Source organism: Pistacia vera, unplaced genomic scaffold, assembly GCF_008641045.1.
Source record: "Pistacia vera cultivar Batoury unplaced genomic scaffold, PisVer_v2 Contig467, whole genome shotgun sequence".
Lineage (NCBI taxonomy): Eukaryota > Viridiplantae > Streptophyta > Magnoliopsida > Sapindales > Anacardiaceae > Pistacia > Pistacia vera.
The window spans coordinates 271,951-280,081 of record NW_022196298.1 but is presented as its reverse complement, the minus strand read 5'-3'; the positions used below and the strand labels follow the sequence as shown (position 1 = coordinate 280,081).

Sequence of the window (8,131 nt, the reverse complement as noted above, 5' to 3'; positions counted from 1 at the left end):
GATTACAAGAATAAACACTCTTTCTCTCTCTCTTTGAATTTGCCAACCTCTTACAATGAGTTTTTTGGGGTTATTTATACACTAAAATTGATAACGGTTAGTAGAGTGATTTCAGGGATTCTAGATTAAACATAAGAAGTTAATCCCAAGATTGGCTTAATCGCTCTAAATCTGGAATTGCGTGATAAGATACCGATATCCTCTCCTTGATTATAGGGGATAAGGCTCATCTATGACCTGTGGGGAAACTGTCCGGTTAACTCGCTTTGACGAGCTTCGCTTGCTCGCACCCAACTGCAGCTCGATGGTTACTCCAAGATATGGCTCGCTTAAGCCCGATCTTAGCTACCACTCGTTCCGAGTTTGTCGTAACTTCCCACACAACAGATGGCAGATAAGGATATGACATTTGAAGCCACTATTGGAATTAAATTTGTTGATCAAATGAGACAAATGTCCTGCCTTCTACATATCTTATTTTTTGTTTGTGCGTTTTGCATTCATATTGAATATGTAAAGGTTGCTTGTCAAAGTTTACTATAGATGATGTCTTTAGATATCAGTATCTTCAGGCAGTCAAAAATAGTAGGCTTGATTCATACCAGAAAATTAAAAAAAATTAAAAAAAATTATTTTTTGTCCTGAAAGTAATTAAGTTTTTAGAGAACTCACTAGAGGAACTGGAGAAGCTCTCTTGGTGAGTCTGAAGAGACAACTTCAGAATATAGAAAATAAACTCAGTATTTCTCCTCAAGTGATGAAAAAGGCAAACTAAAACATGAACCTACTTTTGAACTTTTTCTACCCAGAGGGGTTGGCGCGGTCAAGAAATTTGCTCCCTTCCTTGAGTTATTGGGTTCAAACCTTAAGGTCATCTACCACAATAACATTATGGCTTACTCGATTCTTTGAGCTTGTAGGGTGTTCAATAAATTCCGGAGATCAGTGTGCGTAAGCTGGTCTAAACATCCCGGTTACCAATATATATATATATATATGAAATTAAAGATAACAATATATAGAATTTCTAAAACCAATAAAGCACCAACAACTTTGGTGCTTTATTGGTATTAGAAATTCAATTAACACCCTTCAATTAGATATATTCTTTTCTTCAACATTATCCAGAATGATTTTTAGCAACCCATCAATTCAATTAACAACCTTCATTTACATATCAATGTAATTGATAGCTAGTGATGTAGAATCAAGGTAATAAAAAAAGTTTAAGATTCTTTAGGTGGGTTCTTCCATATCTTAGCCAGAAACATACGAAAAGTTGTTTTGACTGCCTAATTAATTAATTATGTTAAGCTCATGGAGACTTAATACAATGGATTTTTTAAACAATGTAGAGTAATATGAAACCAAAAACAATAAAGACACACAAGTAAAGGGAAAGAATAATAAGCACGATTTATCTTCATTCACCCAATTAATAGGCTAGTTTAACAGAGTCAATATTATTGTAATACTATATTATTTCTCTCGTTACAATTAAAGTAATTTACTCTATTGCAAGTCAAATTACATCTACGTGGCCCGTTATTATTGAAGTGGTCGACAACTCCAACAATTTTTACATACAAAACTATAAATCCAGTTATTAATTAACTAATCAACGATTGTTTTGCTTGCTTTGAAAGATATTCATAATTAACTTTAAAAACCAAGGTAATTGAAGAGAAGGAAAATTTAGAAGTTTTCAAACTATCTCTACATAAACATAAAAGAATAATATTACACAATATGATAAATTTATCATCAATTTTTAAGTTGATGGAGTTCATGAAGAATCAAATTTGTAGTGTTTATCGATAGCTACAGAAACATCCCAAGTGCAACTTATTCCCTTGTGGTGATCACAAGTCTCCTGCACCAAACTCTACAAATTCTGATGACCCTTTTGGAAACACTTTCACTTTGCCTTTGAGCAAGTGCATGTCTCTTCTCGCAGTGTATTTAAACGTATACCTTCCCGGAGGACAACCCCATCTGATGAAAAAGAAAGAAAATTAAGAAACAATAAAATATCAGCCTGCAACATAATAGAATATATTTATGCACTTACTTAGGCCATGACTTGATACCCAATTCAGATATTTGGAATCTGAGGGATTGTTTTCAATCATGATGCCTATATTCGAGGATGATTCAGGTCTTGATGGTATTGCGGCCATGAAAGGAAACAGAAATCACAAGAATATGAAAGAAGCTCAAGAAGAAGGAAAGAGTTTGGTTTGGGTTCTTGGTAATTGGTAGTGTCAGATAAAGGGTAGTTGGCCTGCTTATGATATAAAAATATAATATCTGGGTAGCTGTCGTTTGAAGACAAGAGAAGAGGAATCTTTCCATAACTCCGCCAAAGATATATCGTGTTGGAATTGCACTGTTAAAACAATTTTGGGTATAGGTCAGAGGATTAATCATATGGAAAACTTATAATGAGATTCGATGTATCAATACTGGTAACACGGCCGGATGCTTTAATGTGAGTCGTATCGTTATTTCTGCATGCAATGACCGATCAAAGGGTTGACCAAGTGAGGAAATACGTGGCAATGTTGAGTAGAATGTGTGACTGTTTGTTTGGTGATACTAATGTCTAATGGGAATAGAGACGTTGACTTTTGGTACAACCGTCCATAGAAATGCCTCTTTCCATATTTGGTTCGTTGTATTTACAACGATTTTTCAACTGTATTTGACAATATTATTATATATCCAATCTACAACCCACTATCTTTGTAATTTCCTTACAAACATGTGATTAAAATGTTTAAATGTTCAAACATTCAAATATAGATTATGTTTATGTATGTCATGGTTGTTGGGTTTTTAGAAGTATTGTTCGCTTTGAATCTCTGGACAGTGAGAATATCCTTGTACTATATGCGACCAAGACCTCGTCTTATGATCAATGTAGACTTTCGCACCAAAAAATTATATGAATATAATTTTTTTTATTGTTATATCATCCAGTCAAATTACTGTTTATATATAATTCACTATCAATTCATCATCTAATCATCAATTTATATGAATATTTGTATACATGATTTTTTTCATCTCATATTATAAATTTATTTATACACAATATTTTAATAGCCAATCTAGGTGAAACCCGGCAAAGTTGTCAGGTCCAAGTTGACCGGGGTGTCCAAAAGTTTAAAATTCAACATACACCCTTAAAATCACAATTAAGGTTCTACATGTTTGAAATTTAGTAAACACATCACAATACAAATTGGCAGTCAACTAGTTGGCGTGCACGACTAATCTCAATCATCCCTTGAGCCATTTCCCAGAAAATCTACCCAAGATCTGATCGAAATCAGTTCGATTTCGCCAGATCTCACCATCAACGACATCGACAACCCTCTCCATCACCATGAAAATACTCCCCTCAATCTCCTGACCAAACCCTATCTCACCCCAACCCCTTTTGCCTCGCCAATCACCGACAACACTGGTTGTTGCCACCACAGGTTTTTTTGATATCCAGTTGATTCACTCATCGAAAATCACCTCTGTTGCCACCATTGCCCTCACCGACCCTTCCTCTTCAAAACCCCCAACCTCCTGGCTTCATTTATTCAGATCATCATCCTAATTTTTAATGTTTTCAGTGAATATGGAAATTGATAACCTGCCCGATGAAGGTCCCAAGTCCGAATTGACCAGTTCAACCGACCGGGTTGGGTCGAGCCGAATTTTAAAACATTGTTTATACATTCAGATTGGTAATATTAATGTTTCTTTTATCACATCATTTATTGAGTGTTTTATAAATAATTTTTAAATAGACATTTATCCATTAATTTTTCTCACATTAATTTGTACTAAAGGCTGACACTATCCCTTACGAGCATCTCCAATTGTGCTCTTTATTTTAAAGAGCATCTTTTATATAATAAAGAGTATCTTCATTAATTTTTAAATATAAAGAACACAATTTTATTTAAATCCAATGGATTCTTTAAATTGAATGAAGTGCTCTTTATTTTTAAAAAAGAGACTTTATGGAGAGATAATTATAAATAAAATACATAGGAATTTGTAGTTTATTAATTAAAATTAAGATAAAGAGTGAAATTTGACTCTCTAAATAGGAGAGTCAAACTCACTCTTTAATTTATATTTTAAAGATAAAGAGTATGTTAGAGCATCTCTAATTGTGCTCTTATTTTGAAGAGTATCTTTCATATAAATAAGAAGTATCTTCATAATTTTAAAATATAAAGAACACAATTTTTATTCAAATCCAATAGACTTTTTAAATTTAATTAAGATACTCCTTATTTTTAAGAAAGACTTAATGGAAGGAGAATTAATAATAAATGCATAAGAACTTGTAGTTTACTAATTAAAATTAGGATAAAAAGTGAAATTTGACTCTTTAAATGTGGAAGTCAAACTCACTCTCTAATTTATATTTTAAAGATAAAGAGCTGTTTGTTGACCTTTTTTTTTTTTTTTAATACTCTTTATAATAAGAGTTTGAGTCATATAAAATGTCTTTTGGAGATGTTCTTAGACTCTTGTTTTTATAGATAGACTCTTTATAATAGGTTTAGGTCACATAAAATCCTTTAGAGATACTCTTACTTACACTTGTTAACTAACTGAGTTACACTAAATAATTAATCATAGAACTATATTGATTAACGTGTACCGCATTTCACACTTCTAGAAGATATATACCTTCATAACATTACATTATATCTAATATTCTCAAGTTTACTTGATATTAGTGGAAGTATATGATTAACCGTAGAAATAACCACATACTTTACTACCCAAAAATGTAAAAAAAAAATAAAAGTTAAAAAAATTGTCCAAAAAGATCATAATCTCTTAGAGCTAGACTAAGATCAAAGTTATATTTACATGGGCACAGTGATGACATGAGAAAACTAACTACAATCAAGATTGTTTCGACAACAATTGATTAGCTAATTTCGAAACAATGACAATCATCTGCTATAATTTCAGAATATACATTATTTACCATACAAGGAACACTTACATAAATTACAAATTATCTCTACGCACAGTACGACTATAGCTAACACCCATTAAAAAGAAGCCATTTTTTTTTTATATAAAATGATGAAACATCCAATCCATCAAATACTTGAATTCTAAAATCTCCGAAACCTGCTGTGGAACTTTCATCTCCTTGAAACTAACTTTTCTCCTTTGGTCCTTCCTTTTCTCTTCTTCCTCCTATTCTTTCTCCCAGCTGCCTACACAAGAACTACAACCCATATTGTCAAATACTGTAGTCTGTGTCCCTTCAAAGCTTCTCGTATCTTGTCCTGAAAATCAGAAACCTTCTCTGCCCGTCTTATGATAACTGATTTCTTTTTCTTTGGCACACAGAGAAAATTAAAGAGGGCTATAATACTATTCTTCTTCTTGTAAGACTCTAGTTTCTCTAAAAATTTTGCAACCACCTCTTCCTCCAAGCCTGTCATGGAACTGGAACTTTCATCTTCTTGGAATCAATTTTTCTCCTATTTTCCTCTTCTTTCTCCCAATTACTTAGGCCCAAACTACTACCCATATCAAATTCTATAGGCTGTTCATTTACTGAAGAATCAGAAATTTCCTCTGCCTGTTTTTGATCATTAATCTCTCTTTCCTCAACACAGAGAGCAAATAAAGAAGGCTAAAGTAGAACCATTCCTCTTCTTATAAGACTCTAGTTCTCTCTTAAGTTTTGCCGCTTCAGGATCCATGCTAATTTTTTGGTTAAAAAAACCTTAACTCTATTTTCCCTGGATTGATTTTCAAATTGTGATTATCACTCTATCTTTAGTGGAAGAATCGCTGAAATTTGGAAATGAAGAGTTCAGGAGTTAGTCCAGACACAGTCACTTATAATGTGGTCATAGATGAACTTTGCAAAAGGGAAATTGCACGAAGCAATAGGTTGTCGGAATTGCTGATTCAAAGAAGTGTGATCCCAACGTTTATACTTACAACATTTTAATGAATGGTTATTGCTTGGCAATAGAATTGGTGATGCAAGGGAGTTGTTTGAATATATAACTAGAAAGGGGTATAACTAGCAGACAACATCAGGTCAATACCCCTTGTCTAGTTATAGAATCAAACAACTTCTTGTATCACCAATTTTATCTGCCAGGCAATAATCATTCATTAAAATGTTGTGAGTGTAAACATCAGCATACACACTTCTTTGAATCAACCATTCCGACAAACTATTCGCTTCGTTCAATTTCCCTTGCTATGACCACATTATAACTGCGTCTAGACTAATTCCCCAACTCCATTTCCAGCCTTTCTAGTAACTAAATTAACTTCACTGAACAAGCCCTTAAAGAAAAAGTGTAGAATCTGCTAAAGGATGCCTTTAATTCATAAATTCATTCTTTTTTCTAATAGGGCAAACCTTTGGAGAAGAATTCGGGACTTTTTGCTGCTCTTCGCCACAATTATAACAATCTTCAATGAAGACGAAGACGGAGATGGAGAAGATAAAGCATAACCCCAACCGCCAAATGGAAATGTAGCTCAATGGTGTCCAAGCTTCAGGAGTTAAGAAGAATAACTACACAGAAAAAAAAAAAAAAAAAAAAATCAGTGAATTATCAGGAAAAATTAGTTTTGGAGCAGATAATTATCAGTGTGAATTATGCAGAATGTAAAGTTTCCGATCTTAATCAGCAGAAAACCATCCTAAAGGTACAACCTAGACGAAATCAAAGAACAAAACAATACTGAAGCGATCAGAGAAAAACTGATTCAATGATCAGAGAATTGAATAGCACTACATACACTTTACACTTTTGGTTCAGAGAAAATACCGGGAATTATTTTGTTTTCCTCGGCAACCAAACAGAAAGTCAACTATCAGAAAAAACAACGAAAAAAAGAAGCAAAAATTAAACTTCTGTGCAGCAAACATTTTTTAAAAAAGCAAAAACTAGATCCGAAAAATAACAAAATTAAAGCAGAAATTTAAAAAAAAAAACAAAAAAATCAGTGAATTATCAGGAACAAATAGTTTTGGACAGATAATTATCGATGTGAATTATGCAGAATGTAAAGTTTCCAATCTTATAAGCAGAAAATCATCCTAAAGGCAGTAACCTAGACGAAATCAAAGAACGAAACAATAATGAAGCGATCAGAGAAAAACTGATTCAACGATCAGAGAATTGAATAGCACTACATACACTTTACACTTTTTTTGGTTGCAGAGAAATACCGGGAATTATTTTGTTTTCTCGGCAACCAAACAGAAAGTCAATTATCAAGGGAAAAACCGAAAAAAAAGGCAAAAATTAAACTTCTGTGCAGCAAACATTTTAAAAGGCAAAAACTAGATCCAACAATAACAAAATTAAGAGCACAAATTAAAAAAAAAAAAAAAAAAAAAAAAAAAAAAAAAACCGAAGAGATCTGACCGACCTTGTCGATTGAAGAGAGACGATCGTGATCCTTAGATCTGAGTTTTGTTGTTTTCATTATTTTGTGATGCAGGACAAATGGGTTCTTCTAAATGAACAATTCACACAAAAAAAAATAAAAAATAAAAAAATACTAAACGGCATAGTTTCTAATCTACAAACACTTTCCTAAAAAACCCTATAGGTTTGAAAAATAACAAAAAGACCCCTACGATCTGAATTGATCTAAGAAAATAGCAGGTAAGCGGCGGACTTATAAAACGCTAGATCTGGGCAAACAGCAAGATCTATAGGTTTGAAAACTTACAAAAACCCCTACGATCTTAATTCAGATAAAAAATAGCAAGATCCGCAATGGACCTAGAAAACCCTAGATCTAAAAAAATAGTAAGATCCCTAGATCTAAGAATATAGCAAAATTACCAACAAACTTGAGGGATTGATGGCGTAAGGTGACAAAAATTAATGATCTGATCGTACAAGAGAAGGTTCTGATACCAAGTTTATTTTTTTGTGAAATAGAGGCTATGAAACCAAGTTAATTTTTAGTGAAAAAAATCTACACAATATAAACATTCGATAGAAATATTGATTCCACTAACTTGATGATGTGGGACAAAAAAACAACCCGAAAACCTAGACTATACCATGAGCCCAAATTAATTGGCTTTAAGCCCAAATATAAATAT

The 8,131-nt window shown here is 32.8% G+C and overlaps 1 pseudogene; it reads right to left on the bottom strand.

The window, feature by feature from the left end:
* Nucleotides 1-1,786: 1,786 nt before the first annotated feature.
* LOC116145780 lies at nucleotides 1,787-2,223 on the bottom strand (annotated as a pseudogene).
* Nucleotides 2,224-8,131: the final 5,908 nt, after the last annotated feature.